Raw genomic sequence first — 18694 nt, 5'->3', positions numbered from 1 at the left:
GGGACACTGCTTCACATGACCCCCACGCCCAATCCTCTTCCCGGGGGACAGTCAGTGGGAACTGGTCTGAGGCACCATCTCTTCTTCTTTTACATTTATTTTTTTCTCCTCCACAGTCGCTTCTCTTGCCCTGGCACTGTGGATGCCTCAGGCTACCCCTCCCCTTCGCTCTGGTGACCCCACACCGCAGGACAGGTAGCTGTCCCCAGAGACAACACAGAGAGTCTTAGCGGCGGGTGTCAGTAAACAGAAGCAGCGTGTTGTGGTCATTTCCGAACTGTGCGATAGGGCCACCAACTCCTTCTGTGGCGGGGAAGCGAGCTGCGCCAATTGCAAGTCTGCCGCTGCTCCTCTTAGGTGGCTGGTTGGTGACATTGGGAGGAGACCATTCTGAGGGAGTGAGCCTACAACGACAAGGAAGAGGGCCTTGGGGGTGGGGACATGGCGACAGTGCCAGGGGGCGTGTGAGCCGCGGGCGAGGAGCAACTTCTCCCAGGCGCGTGCGGCTGGGCGGCGGGCGGAGCGTGAGCTGCCAGCCAGGAGCGGGGAGCAGGGAACCGGGAGCCACGGCCCGCGCCCTGCGCGTTAGCATCCTCCGGGTTCCCAGCCCCGGGTGCTGAGCTCGCCGCTATAAATAGCAGGTTACAGCTTCTGCTTGGGCGCACACGCTCTCACTGGAGAACGCAGGAAAGTCAGCCCGAAAGTGTCTGCCGCTGCTATCGCCCCCTACTCAGCCTCTGTGAGAGGTAACATCCTGCCTGGAATCTTGGGGCTCCGGGGGAGGGAATTTTGCGGGTATGGCGGGTGAGGACGGGTGAACCAGAGGCTGTAGGGTGCGTCTGAGAGCTCGGGGTTGGGGGACACGTCCTGCCTGAGAGGCAGCTTGTGTGTTTCTTATCAAGTTTCCCAGCTTGCAACCGCGATTGTTTCTTCAGCCTTTCCACCGAAGGGGTGGCTGCTGGGGGTACCCCTGTGACCCTGGTTCTTGTCTGGTGGAGCTCCTCCGGCCTGGCACGCACTCGTGTACACACACACACACACGCACGCACACACACACACATATCACACACACACACACACACGCACAGAGTCCCACCCTCGTGTGACACTGAGCTTTGGTCCAACTGATCTACTCAGGCTGTGCCCACCTGAGAGAGGTCCTGAAGATGCTGCGGTGACTGGGAGTGCATGGGAGCTCTTCTCACTCCTAGTCCCAATCACTCACTGGCTGCTGCCTGTCTCAGAGGAAGTGGCCCTGGCCCTGGCCCTTAGGACATGGAAGGGATGCTGGGGTAGCAGTTGACTAAATAACCCCTCTCCATGGCTATTTCCAGCCCCACCTTCAGTAACTCCCGGCATAAAAAAAAAAAAAACAAAAAACAGTCAGGTCTGTTTCCTCCTGACTACCTTTGTGTTTTACCCACCCCAAAGAGGAGTCAAGGAGTCAGAAAATCAGGGCCTCAGGGTAAGAGGGGGTGGAAGGTCTGTGAGAGGATTCTCTGGAGTCTGAAATCTGCACTGCAGCCGTCTTGAGCTCATCTGGCTCCTCTGGAGGTGCCAGGAGCCACAGTTAAGTCCAGGAAGCTGCTTCTTGTGTGGACTTTCACACACCTTTCCGTTCTAGGTGATGCTAGAGTCATAAGGCACCTGTGATTGCACCTCCTGGAACCTTTGGTTTTGCTTTCTCCGGGACGGTGGTTTCTGTCCCTGAGGACATCCAGTGATCTCCGTTTGGGGACAGAAGCTTTATAGGTGAGGATGTGCATATTGATGGGATAGTTGCTGCTGCACAAAACTTACTGGAAAAACCCGGAGGAGAGAGAGGCGGCAGTTGCTGTCAGGGGAGCCAGATTTCTTAAGGGTTTTGAGGATGCTCACGTTGATCAGGTTGTTCCTGCAGCCACAACTTACCAGGGAAACCCTGCGGCACATCCGGTCACATTCGTCTTATGACGTAGAATGGCTTCTTTGTTTATTTTAATGTTGGTCTTTCTTTGAATCAGGCTTCTCCCCCCTTTTTTTTAAGATGCCATTTGAGGTCATTGCTTGGGTGTTACATATTGCTTCTTTCCTCCTTAGCATGAAAGAACTTGTTTATATACATACGTGAAATTGCAGAGGGCAGGGGAGAAGTTGTTTCCCAGATGACCGGCACGAGGTGGCCTCTCTTATAGGTGTACATCTGCATTTAGAGGATCTTGCCGGCACAGGAATATTATAATGGTATCAGTCTGACTTGGTTCAAAGAGTCAGCAGCGGAGTGGCTGACTGATGCCGTAGAGGTAGAGTTGGGAGAGGCTTGGGCGAGCGGGCACTGTCAGCTCCGTGTGGGGAAATGCATTATCTCGTGGTCTTTGGGATATGCTCCAGAGAAGCACTGACAAGAAACCACAGTGACTGATCGGTGCCCCTCTGCTCAGCATCTGGGCCTCAAACTCGAACCTGTCGGAGTTTCTATGAGTTAAAACAGTTCTGCAAAACACTGGTTTTTTATAGCGTTCCTTGATATGTGAATGAGTCTCTGCATCGATATGCGTTTCTTGTGCTTTTTCTTTGGCTCTTTTCCTTTCTTTTTTTGCCTTTGTTTTGTTTTATCCTGTTTTATTTTATTATTATCTGTTAGATGCCTGTTTTCTGACAAGAGTCAGAAAGGGTGTGGGTTTAGATGGGAGGGGAGGTGCGGAGGATCTGAAAGGAGTTGGGGAGAGAACACTGAAATCAGGATATAATGTCTGAAAAAAAATTATTTTAACTAAAAGAAAAATAATAGAAAAAAAGAAAGCTTTTTCTGTGAGTTTCTCTCAACTGTGACTGAGAAGATTGTCCTTGAAAGGTTAGGAAACGTGAATGTCGAGAGAGGCTAGAGGCTCTGTGACATTGGAAAACACTTTCTGATTGAATTCTAGCATTCTGCATTGTAGAAAAGTATTCTCACTGATGAGCTAAGCAGTGTTTGTGATAAACTGATGGCCAATAGGGTGCTTGGAACAGTCAAAGACTCATTGACGTTCTGGGAAGAAAACACTCTTCCAATACTGACCTCAGCTCCACTCTGGGGATGCAGATTGATTGAATGACTTTAGTGCTTGTAAGATTTTCTTGTCAAAACACTACCTGGCTCTCATACTGTGGAGCCATCGGTCAGCTCTGGTTAGAAGACAATGCAATTACATTTTAGTTTTCTGAAATGGAAAGTGAAATTAAGCTCTGGAGAAGTCAGCTCTTTTCAAAGTTCCTGATTTCTTTTCTGAAACATCGCACTGGCTTCCAGTATAAGCCAGGCCAGGCCCCACATGGGTAGCAGCTGACTTCCGCTATCTTCAGGCAAAGTCCTAGAAGGCAGCTCCGTGAAAGACAAGTGCCAACCCATCTTCTCACTTAGCAACAAGTAGACTTCAGTTTCCAGGTAAGCATCTAGCTTCAGAAATGGCAAAGTCCAAGTCAGGGGAAAGTGTAGTTAGGGAGGAACATGCTTCCTGAGCATCTGCCATGTTTGCTGTTTTCACTCAGAGGTGCTAACAATTAGATACATGGGTGTCATCTGTTTTGATATCTTCATGGAATAGCCTGTCATTCCCAGAGCATTTTTAATTGGAATAACGACTACATGTTCAAAACATGTATTTTTTTTGTATTCTCTATCTTATTCTTTTAAAAGGACTGCTCTCTCTCCAAAGGTCTAAGGAAGTTGCTCCAAAACCCATGTTGCTTTTTTTTCATTTTGTGTGTTTTAGACATCTCTACAAGCGAGCCCCTTCGAAGACACTAATTTCATATGTACTTTAATACTCAGACTTAAGAATAAGTGTTGTTCAATAAATAATTTCAGCATAAACATTTATTTATAGAAAAATCCAAATGATAATGCTATAATTGAATTTTGCCTGTGGGATTCATGCAGTCTTCGTGCTTCAAAACTTTAGATGTAGTGTATACCTAGAAAAACTGTTTAGATGCAGGAAACTTACATGGACGCTTCCAGAGTCTCAGGCATGTTGCCACTGGGGTCAAGATGTCTCAGTCGGTCTCTTTGTTTATTTCACCCCCGTATTCATTACTTAAAGAGTTTTTAAAAAATGCTCATGATGAGACTGAAGAGATGGATCAGTATTTCGCAGAGGAGCTGGGTTTGGTTCCCAGCGACTTTATTGGCCTTCACAAGGGCTTATAACTCCTGTTCCAGGGGATCAGACACCCTCTTATGGCCTTCCCCAGGCACCTATACACACTATACACATGAAATCCAGACAGGCACACGTACATACACACACATGCTATGGTGCTTTCAGGATTCTGACTAAATCACAGACTAAACAGTCTAGGTCTGTTGAAGAACGTCTTGTCTTGTATCCAAGGCACTGTGAAGCTTCCTGCGTTCTCCTGTGGAGTACCCTCATGTTAGACAATATGCCTAAGGCCTGTGGACTATGATTGCAGAGTCCTGAACTTACATCTTTCCAGTTGTCTTTGCAATTTTGCTCACCCGTGCGTGTCATTACGGATGTCATCCAGCACAATGTAGCACTCTTAAATGTTTTCCAACGGCTTTCCTGAGTTGTGTGTGGAGTAAGTTCTGTTCCTTACAGGGCACTGGCATGCTTGATGGGCGCCCTCCAGAGGTGGGTGGGTGAATGGCATTGGAAGGTTCCCAAATCGTACAGTTTTGATGGGATTTCCTTGGGGAACTAATTAAATAAATAATTTTCACGGGAGTGGAGATAACACTCTTTCTGTTTTTCATCTTTCTATTGTTGTTGTTGTTATTGTTGTTTTTCAAGGCAGGGCTTTTATGTGTAGCTTTTTGGAGCCTATCCTGGATTTGCTCTGTAGACCAGGCTCACCTCGAACTCACAGAGATTCGCCTGATTCTGCCTCCCAAGTGCTGGGATCAAAGGCGTGCATCATCACTGTCTGGTGAGATAACACTCTTTTTAAACAGGAGTTTTGTCTATCTTGTATCTATTATCTCTCCATATACCTATCATCTGACTGTCTAGCCAATCTTCCTTCTACTTGCATATCAATTATCTGCCTACCTACCTACCTATCCATTCATATATTCGTCTGTCTGCTTAGCTACCTATCCATCCATCCATGTATTCATCTATCTCTCTATTTTCAGCAAAGTGATGCAACAAGCCCCACAGCGAAATTGTTCAGTGGTCTTCTCCGATGTTCTCCATTGTTAGGAAAGGCACACACAGTCCTTATTAATAGTGATGTTTATATTGAATCACTGAAGTGAAATAGTAATGAAAAACGTCTTGCAGGATACAAAAGAAATAGCATTAAAATAAACTTCCTTGAGCTGTTTATACAATCTGAGCGTTAATTTAAAATATTGCAAAAAAGAAAACTTGACATTTTTATTTCTCCAAAGAGAGTGAGTTTTTAAAAGTTAAGTGGCAGTGTTTTAGAGAGAGCTCTTAGAATTGCTTACTATGAAAATTGGAGTGCAGAGCCAGAATTGAGAACTGGAAATGCATCTCAGGAATAGAGCGGCTTCCTCAGATTTGAAAGGTTCTGGGTTCAATCCTGGCACTGTGACAAATGAATTGTTAGTTAGGGTTTCTACTGCTGTGATGAAACATGATGACCAAAAAGCTAGTCAGGAAGAAAAAGGCTTATGGGTTGCACTTCTGTATCACAATTCATCATCAAAGGAAGTCAGGGCAGGAACTCAGGTAGGACAGGAACCTAGAGGCAGGAGCTGATGTAGAGGCCATGGAAGGGTGCTGCTTATAGACTTGTTCCCCATGGCTCACTCAGTCTGCTTTCTTATAGAATCAGGACCACTAGCCCAGCGACGGCACCACCCACAAAGGGCTGGGCCCTCTCCCATCAATCACTAACTAAGAATATGCCCTGCAGATGGATCTTACAGAGGCAGGATTTTGTTTGTTTGTTTGTTTGAGGTTCCCACTTTTCAGATAACTCTAGTTTTTGTAAAGTTGACATAGAACAATCCAGCGCCTAAACGAAAAACAAAACTGAGGAACCAGACAACAGCAACAATGACAACCAATACCCATCCAGTCCTCTGAGAGGTTTGTGAGCTGAAAATGTAGGTCAGTAGTAAAGCATTCGTCTAGCTTGAAGAAAATCTTGAGGGGATCCCCAGTGCCACAAAATGAACTAACCAACTAGGTAACCGACTAGAAGCTCTTAAAATTACAGTTGGGGGTCTTAAGTAGGCATGGTAGTACAGGCCTCTAGTCCTAGAATTTGGGAGGCTGACACAGGAAGACTGTCAGTCTGGAATATAATGCTAAATACATGTCCTTGCTGGTTGTTGAGGTCATTCACAGCAGGCATGTTCTTGGTACTTCTACATAGCTCTTGATTAATTGTTGTCGGGACAAAAGCTCAGAGGTGAGCATCACTGGCTAGCTCATCAGTACATAAAAAGTCCCCCAACCTAAGGGAAATCAAGTAAAACTGAGAATCAGAGAACCTGAGGTTAAAACCTGTGCACTTGAGGAAACATTAAATATCATTAATAATTATTTAAGAGCACCTGATGTCACTCTAAACACCTTTGTATTACAGACTCACTAGGCGTGTTCCACTTACAGATGAATATTTTTAAAAAATTTCAAAGATTTCACAAAATTTTATTGTTTAAAAATATTTTTGTAAGCTTTATTTAGGTGCGCGCGCGCGTGTGTGTGTGTGTGTGTACAGGTGCACTTATTCTTGAACACGGAGGTCAGAAGTGTGTGTCTGCTATCCGTTATCTCTCTTTTACTATTCCTTTGAGGGAGGGTGTCTCTTCAACCTAATGCTGCCATTTTCTGGGCTAGGCCCCTGGTGACTCTGCTCCCTCTGGAGGTGAGGTTACAGCCATGAGCAGAATAGACAGCTTGTCATGTGGGTGCTGAGATCTGAACTCTGCTCCTCATGATAGCTCTGGTTAGTGAACCATATCTCCAGCCCTCACAATAAAATATTTTGCTGAGTGAAGCACAGTGTAAAAATTTCAGTTTCAGCTGGGTGGTGGTGGCCCACACCTTTAACCCCAGCACTTGGGAAGCAGAGACAAGCAGATCTCTGTGAGTTTGAGGCCAGCCTGATGTACAAGAGATACTTCCAGGAAAGGCACCAAAGTTAAAGAAAAACCCTGTCTCAAGCAACAACAACGACAAGCCAGTTTCTTGTGGTATTGTACATCTGTAATCCCAGCACTCAGAAGGTGGAGACAGGAAGAAATAGAGAATTTAAAGTCCTCCTCAGCTATACAGTGGGTCTAAGGCTTCTGTGGGAAAACAGAGAATCCTGCCTCAAAACAAACGAAGAAGCAAACAAAACCCCGCATTAGCTGGCGATGTAGTACGGTGGTAGACCAACTTGCCTAGTATCTGAAAATCCCTGGATTCAATTTCAAGCACCACATACACAGATACCACCTTAAAACAGCAAACAGTTTTCTTTCTTCATTAACAGAATCTGCAGATTTTTATATTTACTAACCCACTTGGATATGTATTAATGAGAAAGATTACTTTTAATGGCATGTATTATTTTATATATTCCCAACAGCCACCCCCTGCTATTTTCTGTTGAAATCTTGAGGTTAAATATGTCTCCCAATTGTCTTCAGGTAAAATTGCTTTAAAATACAGCATTGGCTCTTTTTGGGAGCTTCCAGGGGCAGCTGACATTACAGACACTCAGCACTAGGTGGCAGTGTGCAGCACTTAGCCGCTGGTGGGCTCTTCATTGCACTCATTTTTAAAGCGTTTCTTTTAAATTATTTATTTATCTCATGGGCGAGTTGATTTAGTTAGCGTCCACAAGCACACAGACGTGAAAATTGCATTTTGGAGATCTGGTATTTGAAATTCTTTAACGATTTGATTGTAATATTCAGCATGCCTCGCTCTTATGAGGGGTGTACCTACCTAAAGAACTAACTCTCCGGGAAGAATGGAATTGAATGTGCCAGATTTTTGCTTTCGACTGGATAAGCAAGGAGGGAAGGGAAAATTAAAAGAACACAGTAAGAATAAAAGCTTGTGGTTATTCTAAAACGGGCATCATGTCATCCATTAAACACCCACGTTTGGACCCACAACACACCCTGTCTTTCCACTTAGGGATCACTGCCTGTTTTGTTTCCCCTCAGCCTTCCTGCCAGTTCTTCCTCATCAATTCAACAAACAAACAAAAACCAAGACCAAACGAGTTGTGCATAGCGGTATATGTGTCTAATTCCATCACTAAGAAAATAGAGATGAGAAGATGAGTTAGGGTCCATCCTCGGATACATAGCAAGGCTCTACCTTAAAAGTGAAGCAAAACAAAAAAAACAAACAACACTACCAACAAAGCAGCATAAATGAAGGAAGGGAGGGAGGGAGGGAGGGAGAAAGGGAGGGAGGGAGGGAGGGAGGGGGAGGAAGGGATGAAAAATTGCAGTGCTGATGCTTACGTTATCCCTGAATGCTCTCTACTCCACGATGGCATCAGAGAACAAACCGGACCAGCCTTATAGCACTTACAGTTTATTGGTGATTATGCAGGTGAAAGTTAACTGAAACGATTTCTTCTTGGTTAACCTGCTTGTAGACTCGCCTGTCTTTAGGTGGATGATTAAATTACGAGTCATAACAGATTTAATCAGTTCATTCATACGTGCAGCAGGAGGGGGCAACTGCATCGTCTCCCTTTCTGAATGATCTGGCCTTTCAATCATGTTCACTGTATGTGGCTCCCGTAGGAATGGAGACTGGGAGAAATGGAGACTGAAGGAAATGGTCATCAGCCAATGCTGGCAATTAAGAGACGCATTAGTTAGAATATTTTATTATGTAAACATTCAAAGCTCATAAGCCTAGTCCAGTGGATTCTTGTCTAACCCATAGCCAGATGCTAGAGTTCTCCACTCAGGACAAGTGGATTCTTGTCCACTCCATAGCCAGCTGCTACAATTATCCGCTCGGGACAAGTAGGTTCTTGTTTACCCCATAGCCAGATGCTATGGTTGTCCATTTCGATTTCATCTGACAGCTCTTTACAAACTTAACTAACTTCCTCCAGATCACACCGCTGATTAGTGGTATGAATCATAGAAGGACATTTTAAAAGACAATTCCTAGAATAAAACATCAGTCATGCTTCCCGTAGAGAACTGGAAATCATGGCTTTTGAAAATTTACTTGAGTTAGAACTCATTATCTGAGGTGAGAATGTTTGAACATTTGAGAATCTGCGATGTTGTTTGGCCTTCTCCTTTGAGAAAGACAAGGAGCTACTGAAATAGAGCTTTTACATGTTGTAGAGCTGAAGCTTCAAATGAAGAGAACTGTGAAAGTTTGTAGTTTACAGTCTCCTGGCCATTATATGTCTAGCATCAACTATAACTCACTTGATAGAAAATAATCTATTTCTAAGGGAGTTTTATTACCGTATTTTATTAATATGTGTATAAATTATATAGGGAACAAAAACTAGCATCATTTTCTTAATAGACACTTGTTTTTACTTAAATGAATTTTTTGAGTAGTGCTTTCTATATTGGTTACGTTTACACCTCTGTGGCCTCTATGACTGACAGAAACATTGTATAGAAGGGAGGTTACTTTTGTCTCAGAGTTTTTGTGGAGACTCAAAAATGTGAGCCTATTTCCCCTTGTCTGAAGGTCAGAGAGTTTGAGGTTGCTCAAGGCTGTTAACAACTGTGGCCACATAAATCTAACCTAGGGTGTGGTTACTTGGTGTTTCAGATGCCCCATACAGGTAGATCCATTCCACCCTGACCAAAGGTCAGAGAATTCAAGCATAACTCTGCTCCTTCTTTTAAATTAGGAGATTTGATTTAGGGAGTGGCTGACTTTAAAATACTTGGCCTAGGATGGATTCACTGCCTAAACAGCAGAATGTTCTTCTCATGAATTAATGGCTTGATGTCTCAAAGTATTGAGGCAAGGAACTGTTCTAGTTGTCCCTTGTGGCATATTAAAGCAGTCTTTTGCTTTCTCCTTCTCTCCCACACCCCGTTTTATTGGAGTATAAAAGTATATGGAGCTGGTTGTGGTGGCTCACGCTGGTAGAATTTGCTGAAGAGGCAGAGGCAGGAGGATCACGAGTTCGAGGCCAGCCTGGGTTACACATTTCTTTGGCCACCTAGTGGTGGCCCAAACCTTTAATCCCAGCATTTGTGAGGCAGAGGCAGGTGGATCTCTGTGAGTTTGAGGCCAGCCTGGTCTACAAGAGTTAGTTTCAGGACAGGGTCCAAAGTTACAGAGAAACCCTGTCTCAAACAAACAAACAAACAAATAAAAAGTGTACGGAAAATTAAACCCAGGCAAACTTAGAGGTAAGAACTCAGTATAAGAGGAAACTGAGCTGCCCTCCTGATCCTATCTTCTGTCTCTGCGTTTCCTTCTTATCTCTGTTCCCTCCACCTAAATTTTCTAATCCCTGGAATGTGCAAACCTGCCACAGTGGGGACCCGGCAGAAGTCACCCCCCCAAAAGCGTGGAATGGTCTGTGACAAATAGCAGCCCAAAGTGGCACGTCCATCTCAGTCCGTTATGGAGCGGAAGGAATGGTGAGGTTCATGTGGCAGGATCCACGTAAGAGGTTTCTTCCATAGAGAAGGACCCAGACTGTGATAGGAGCCAGCTCTCCTTCCCTAATGGCCTACTACTGCCCTCCAAGTCCCACCTTCCCGTGTCTCTACAGACTTGCACAAGGAGTCAGCAGCTGGTAACACAGTCGAAAGCTCCTGGCTGATTCAGCTCCAAGCCATAATGGTTTCCTTCCTGGGATGTGTTGAAAGATTATTCCCCCTTATTCATGTTATTCATGTCTGCTTTTCTGTTGTAGTCAACGGCGAGAAGGAAGAGCGCTACACACTTGAGATAGTGGTCAGGAAGCAATAGAGCCCTTGGATTCCATTGATTTCCTTAAGGTTTTTCCATCCATTGTCTCGTGATTATGAATGTAGTAAGCCTCCATTGACACAAATAATGGACAAGTGAAGTCTAAAGAGGCAGACAAAAAAAAAATCACCTAAATTGTCGTTATTAGCATTTTTCATTTCCTTTGAGAATTTTCTACGATTCTTTCATAATGATTACACTGTATTTGTGGGTTTGGATTCTGTTTCTTTTTTAATTTAAAATTATCTCCTTAAACCCAGCTTAGATACTGATTGACACCTGTTGTCAGTAAGGTTCTCTGCTAGGCTATGCTCCGCTCATAGCAGAGAATAATGAAGACGGCCACTTTCCCATGCAGCTGAAACAATATTATGTAGGAGCTGAGACTAGGCTTGTTAGGTCAAAGTGCTTGATAAACAACAACGAGGACCTGAGTTTGTATGCTCAAAGTCTACATGGAAGCTGGATACATAGCAGAAATGTCTGCAGTCCCTACTTTCCTATGGGAGATCACACATGTCTGCAATTCCCACAGTCCTATGGGAGATCTCTCATGTCTGTAGTCCCCAAATTTCTATGAGAGATCTCACATGTCTGTGATCCCCAAAGTCCAATGAGAGATCGCACATGTCTGCAGTCTCCACATTCCTACAGGAGATCACACATGTCTACAGCGCCCACAGTCCTACATGAGATCTCACATATCTGTGGTCCCCACAGTCCTGTGGGAGATCAGAGGCAAAGACTGAATCCTCAGAAGTCCAGGGTCCAGCCAACTGGCACATGAAGCAGAAAGACGACCAAAACACCCTGCCTCTGAGATGGTGGGAGGTGAGGACAGATGCTTTAGGTCGTCACCTGCACATTGTGGCATGCACCAGGATTCAAACATGTGAACACCTCCCCTCTCTCTCATACACACACACACACACTGAGTATCCATGTTTTCCCATGCACTTTGTGCATGAAAACTGTATTTTTTTTTAGTTCACAAAGAAGTTTCTGATTTGCCTGAGTTGATTTTCCTTTAAAATGATTTAATTACAGCTAGTTATTAAATATTTTTCTGTTTCTCGCATACATACATTTTTCAATGATAAAACAAAATAAGCAATCAATTGAAATTCCTCTTAAATTAGGCATTTCTTCCCACAGTAACCGTTAAGTATGACACGTTTTCTCTGCTTGGCTTTTATGCTATCAATGGAACCAAACATTCTCTTAGTCTGCGTGTGCACACATGCACATCCCCCACACTTTCAAACATTGCAAATGTGCACACACATGCATCATTTCAGTGGAACCAGATATTCCCTTAGTCTGCATGTACACACACAGGCAGCTGCTCCCACAAATATCCCCACACTTACAAACATTCTTAGTCTGCGTGTGTGACACATACAGGTGGCCTCACAAATATCCCACACACTTACAGACATTCTTAGTCTGCATGTGCACACACAGGCAGGTGCTCCCACAAGCATTTCCCATACTTACAGACATTCTTAATCTGCTTGTGCACACACACGCGAGTGCTCCCACCCTTGCCATTAGTGAACTTGCAGTTCTGCTGCACTCATTTATTCTATATTCTCCAGCTCCTTCAGAAACACAAATCAGGCTTAAATGCCGTGTTTATATCTTTATGTCCTGTACACTTGAGGCTTCATTTTCAGTATTTTCTCTCCCCCAGTGTTCTTAAGACACTCTCATTGACCTTTCTTCCAAATTAATTTTAGAATAACTTTTTAATCCAATATACTTTGGGGTTTTAATTGAATCTTATTGAGTGGATAAATGGAATTAAGAAGAACTGCTTTCAAAGAGACAGTCTTATCTAAATCTCACTAAAGGTTTGATTTTGGTGAATTTTCACGCTGAGAAGGACATATGGCAGACACCAGCCCTCTTGCCTAAATCTTTCCTCTTTTATTGTCTACACATCAAACTGACCAAAGACCGGGAATCATGCACCTTATGACCTTGGCTTTGCTTTTTTCCAGTTTCCTGTCCAGTGAGATTGGCCATTTTTGAACTATTTTCATTTTTACTTTGTTTTTAGAGCTACTTCATATCTTTGTCTCATGGTGTTTCAGGATCCTATAGAGTACTAGGAAGCTTGAAGGCTTCTATTTCCTAGCCCTAGGCTACAACCTTGAGTTTTACATGTATTTGTTTAAATGCTTTTACTTTAACTTCAGACTGCACATTCAGTATAAATATTTATCAATAACAGTTTAATTTCTTAACCAGATAGATAACTAGTGAGGTGTTAAAATACAGATGAAAAATACATAAAATTTTGTGTATCAAGAACATAGATTGCAACAGATTCTGCTCAGGGGCGATTTTATTTCTTGTATTAAATTTGAAAAAATTACCTGTAAGATAATCTATTCTGACTTGTCAAACACATATGGCAGTGTCTTGCCTGGAGCTATTGCTTATTATATGGGTCTGTTCATTAGCTATAGAGTTCTTTAAAATGAAAACTACCAGCAATGTTTTCATACACATAATCTGCTTATGTATTTCTCAAGTGCTACCTCACTACCTATTTTAACACCCATCCTTAGGCCTTAGAGTAGGAAACCGTTTGCCTATTGAAATCACACAAGCTGGTAAGCCTTGTTCTCCTCAACAGGGGTCCTCCCCATTTCCTCAAAGTTCAGCTTCTTTCTCTCTGGCTGGAGGACCACGCCTGCTGCTTGGGCTCCTCTCAGGAAGCTGCCAAGAGACAGGGATTTTTCAAGGGGTCTTCAGGTCTGTGTCGCGCCTACACTTTATTTCAAGAGCAGCTCCTCTGCTTGATGGGGATTCTTTATGGGATCTGCTATTCTGAGATATGCACTTTGGCGTTGTGCAAGCATCAGGTTTATCTGCCTGTTTAAGATGGCAAGGGCTTCTGCACAGGTGAGTCTCGGGGATCAGCATCTGCTAACATCCTCCTTGATTTCCTGGGCCAGGTAATTGTCCCATGCATCAGATGCAGACACGTGAAGAGTTTTTAACTGGCTTCTGACCATTTGCTGCCTTCTAGGCTCCGTTTCACAGACTTCTATTTGCTTGTGTGCTTGGAGCATGGAGCAGCAGCAGAAATGAAAGCCTCCCAAGACTTCATGGGGGCTTTTCTCCGACCTGTTTAGATTTCCCTGGCAGACGCGCTTGGTGATCGGTGCTGAGGAAGAGTGCGCCTGTTGCCAAGCAGAGAGTGCGAGAGTGCTCTGAGTCGCACATTCTACCTGAGTTCTCATGTGAACAGAAGCCAGCTAGCTAGCCAAACTGGCTCAGCCACTGAGTTTGGGGTGCTAGTGAGAGACTTGGCCTCATTATGTACAATGGAGCTAAAGCAGAAAGGATGCCCAATGCCAACCTATGGCCTCCAGAAGCAGCTGCATATGATTTGGCCCCAACACTTGCATCTACATATGCATGGATACTATACATATATACATGTAAAAAAAATAACATATTGGTTTGGTGCTTTTTCTGTCCAGCACATTGGTCCACATAAACATTATCAATAACAAACTTGATAGAACCTTACTGAAAATTCAGTCTTAGTTCACCAGAACTTTGTGAGACTCTACTGTTCTTTAACATTCTAGATTCTGATGGACTGCATCTCAATTTGCTTGGATCTGAGGTACCTTGGTGCTAAAACCAGGAGGGACCTATGCAAACGGTATTGTTGGGTAACATCTCCACAAGCCTGTGTAAAAAGTGGAGGGAGAGTGGCCGCTGTCAGTCCTTCAACAGTCTCCTACGGGCGGGAGAAAGAGTTTGATAGGAACAGGGTAATGTTACTATAAATATAAGCACTCTAGAGACATTACAATGTCTGGCTTTGTTGTCCTGGGAATGTTTATTTATGTGCTTACACTCATTTCTTTATTATTTATTCCCTGTGTATTTAAAAATGATTTGAGATGGTGTGTGGTAAAACCACAAATGAAGACACCTTTTTTTTTTTTTTTTAAACAACTGTTCAATAACAACATCAAAAATGTATTTTTGGAACTTAGCTAGAACCAGCAAGGCATTAAAATTAAATTTATAACATGAGTAATAGTCAGTGTGGTAGGTGAACTTTCCTCAGGGCAGAAAAATCTGCTGGGACATTCAGAAACATTCCATAGATTTCCATAATTTTGTACAATTATAATTACGTGATGTTTCAAGGTCTCCACAGGTAGTCTGTATGGACTATTGTGGTGGGGCCTGACACAGAGGAGGTCACTGGGCCTTTAGGGGTCACCAGACATAAGCTACTGAGGTTTGTTATTTTACCAGTTAAGTAGATATTGTAACCACTCCACCAATTTGCTAATGAGAATCAATTGAGATCACATCCATCAATGTCTTCTAAAATATACTCTCAAAGTCCTATACTAGTATTGACAACTATTAATATAATTATTATCCTGTCATTTCCTGTACTTAGAATTGACATGTAGAGCTTAATTGCAGCCTTACTTTTTACTTTTTAAAGATTTTATTTGTGTATCTGTGTGTGTGTGTGTGCGCATGTGTGTGCAGGTGCCAGGGGAGGCCTACAAAGGGCATCTGCTCCCCCGTAGCTGGAGTTCAGGTGGTTGTGAGCTGACTGAGTGCTGGGGACAGAGCTCAAGCCTTCTGTAAGAGCAGCAAGAGCTCTTAACTGCCAATCCAGAACCTCACCTACAGCTTTAAATGTACTAACAGCATCAGATTATCCTGCATGAGTGTGTATGTGACTGTGTGTGTACTATAGGAAAGCGTCTTTGCTTTAACTCCCATTGATTAACATTTTGAATTACAGCTACAGTCAATTGTCTCCGTACGCATCATAAATAAAATTGCTACATTTTGTGTAAAATTTACTGAGAGTTTCTAGCATTGGTGATGAGTGCATACTACACTTTTAAGATTGAATTTAGATGTCTAGTCAGATCAGGATAACAACATTTTGTAAAGCACTCAATTCAGCTGTCTTTGGATTGAATACCTATTCATTTACTGCTGTCTCTCATTCTTTATTGCCTTATATTTGACTCATTTTTCTTGTGTTTGCTACTTGTCTGGCCTCTCTAGGCATTTGAACCTCAGTCTCCAAACTAGAAGAAATTGAATCAATTACAAATGTATATAACCAAGTGTATAATTTCTTAAGTGTATTTATGTGTATATTATGTGTATTTTCATATAACAAGTGGCAAACAAAGGCAAGTGATACATATATGATATACATCAATGCTATGTTTCCTGGCAGTATTTTTGTTTTTAAGATAGTCAGCATCTGGTTAAACTGAAAACTTAAAGCCAAGTGAATCTTGGGATGCTTTGTCTGCTAATGGTGCTTGCTACCAAACCTGACCACCTGAGTCCAAGTCCTGGATCTCTTGTTGGAAGTAGACAATAGACTCTTGTTGTCCTCTGACCTTCACCTGTCTGCCTTGATATCCTTCTCCATCCCCTTCATTTTGAACAAAAGGTATTTAATTAAATAGTAGTTTTATATTTGAAATTGGAAGATCAAAGGATTATCTGTAGGTAAAACCATGAAAATTTAATTAGATTTTAAATCATAGTTCTTTGGCACTACCAATTTTGCAAAGAAGGTGTAAATACAATAAAAGTCATAAAATACAGTGTTGAATAATCAGTGAATCTTAGATTTATTTTAAGTTTTGGTTAATGTTTTATTACTGTGTGAATGTAGTTGAAGGATGCTGATTTGTTTCCCAGCTGCCCAGACCTGAAATAATCACACAGAAACTGCATTATTACAACACTGCTTGGCCTATTAGCTCATGTGTCTTATTGGCTAGCTCTTATATCTTGAATTAATCCATTTCAATTACTTTATATTTTACCATGAGGCTTGTGGTTTACTGGCAAGTTCCAACTGGCAGTTTGCTTCTTTCTCCTCCAGCAACTATATGGCATTTCCCTAACTCTTTCTACTCTTTCTCTCTCTATATATATTTATCTGTTCAGATTTTCTGCCTGGCTTTACTCTGTTAAGCCATTGACCAAAAGCAGCTTCTTTATTAACCAATGGCAATAAAACTTATTCATAGCACACAGAGGAGAATCCCACATCGCCTTCCCTTTTCTGTCTAAATAAAAAGTAAGGTTTTAACTTTAACATAGAAAGATTGCATGCAACAAAACAGTTATCAAGCAAGAATTATAGTTACAATATTTATATCTGCTTTATCCTTTATCCTTACTAAGGAAAACTATAACTATCTATTCTTCAACTCTATCAAAGACTCCAGAAGGATATAATATTACCTAAGTAAACAGGAAGTGCATGGTAAGCAACTTCCAAAACTCTAGAATTGACAGAGACATCTTGTTGCCTGTACAGTCACCCAAAGTTTTTCTGTAACTTTGGGGTACCCATCTTCAGCCTACAGGCCCATAGTATCTGGCAAGTTTCTCCATGAAGCAGGAAATTTCAAAGACAGTTCCACCAATATTGGCAGTTAGTCAGTCATTTTCTTCTGTGTCCTGAATAATGTTTGGCAGACTCTTTCATCAAGCAGGAACCTGAAAGGACTGTCTCACCTTTAGGCAAGTTCATCAGTCATTTTTTCTGTGGGTCCTGCATGTCCAGTTCATTTAGCATAATATCAATCAGTCCAGGCAAGAGCAGCTTGCCCAAATGGTTCGCAAACTCCATAAGGAACCTCTTCGATTCTCATATTCCTCTTGAAGTAATTGGTGCTGCCAGGGGCAGATGTGTCTCATTGTCATGTAATGCCCTAAGTTCTCAAAACATTTTAAATGCCACATTCTGTTAGTCTTTGAAAGGTTTGGAAAATACCTATCTATTTGAAATATATCTCTGTACATCTAGAAGACCTAACATGACTACAAGCTTGACTGTTATATAAGATTATCTATTAACATATATTTCTTAATTTTACATTACATTTTAAGAGAGCTACACAAACACAATAACTTAATCAAGAGCAGAAATGTACATATAACAAGACTGACCTTAAATTTGTATCAATAAACCAAGAACCATTCCAATGTAAAGTATTCATTTGTATATCAGATCCCCCATCAAATGTAAACAAACATTTATAAACAATATTTGGGAATTTGGGTGTAGTTCTCCAAACTGTTTTCTGCTTTTTTGTTGGGCAAAGTATTTTGGGGTTTGAGAGACCTTTCAGAGGGTCTTGGTCCATCAAACCACATTAGCCTGGAAGGAATTCACAGGTTCTCATCCTCTGAGGAAACAAAAGTATAACCTCTTTTCCATAGCAACATATCCTTAGACCCAAATTTTGAAGTCAAGATATTTTTAAAATATATATGTTGGTCTAGCTTAGCAGCTCATACAATGAAATGTTTCTCTATACTTAGCTCATTAGCAGTCAAAAATTCAAAACACAATAATATATATAATCCAGACTGTATTTTTCATCTTTACATGGCTTATTTTTCTTACTATATTACTTTTCTATAAGTTTGCTATTTATTTTATTATCTTTACTCCTTTAATCTATGACTATCTGTACTCTGTCCCTTTAAAGACTTTATTTTTATTTTTTTAAATGAACTTCTTTTTATAACTGTCTATATTCTTTTTCTTCTCTCTCCCAAACCTATGTATATTTATTCAACACTGTGACCCATTCAGAGGTCTTTTTCATCTGAATCTGTCTTTATTGCATATCTGTAATCCTTTTCTGACCAGGACTACTTCTTAAAATGCTAAGCGGTGTGACTAAGACTAAGGCTGCTTTGCTGTTGGCTCTTCCCAATCCAATATGGTGGAGGTCTATTCACTGCCTCTGAGACTGATG

At 42.1% G+C, this 18694-nt stretch overlaps 1 protein-coding gene across 5 annotated transcripts in view; it reads left to right on the top strand.

Moving 5' to 3' along the window:
• The first annotated feature begins 572 nt into the window (after positions 1-572).
• The window catches only part of Inpp4b (inositol polyphosphate-4-phosphatase type II B), a 735560-nt gene continuing 717438 nt past the window's right edge, over positions 573-18694 (top strand). The window contains exon 1 of one of the 5 annotated variants that reach the window (XM_087900454.1): positions 573-746. The gene's annotated coding sequence lies outside the window, so the exon portion shown is untranslated. The remainder of the gene's footprint in view (positions 747-18694) is intronic. The other 4 variants (XM_087900451.1, XM_087900452.1, XM_087900455.1 and 1 more) reach the window with 4 other exon arrangements.

The sequence above is a fragment of the Myodes glareolus genome, chromosome 22 (genome assembly GCF_982192425.1).
Source record: "Myodes glareolus chromosome 22, mMyoGla1.1, whole genome shotgun sequence".
Classification (NCBI taxonomy): domain Eukaryota; kingdom Metazoa; phylum Chordata; class Mammalia; order Rodentia; family Cricetidae; genus Myodes; species Myodes glareolus.
The sequence above is the reverse complement of the archived record's forward strand: the minus strand, read 5'-3'. Positions and strand labels throughout refer to the sequence as shown.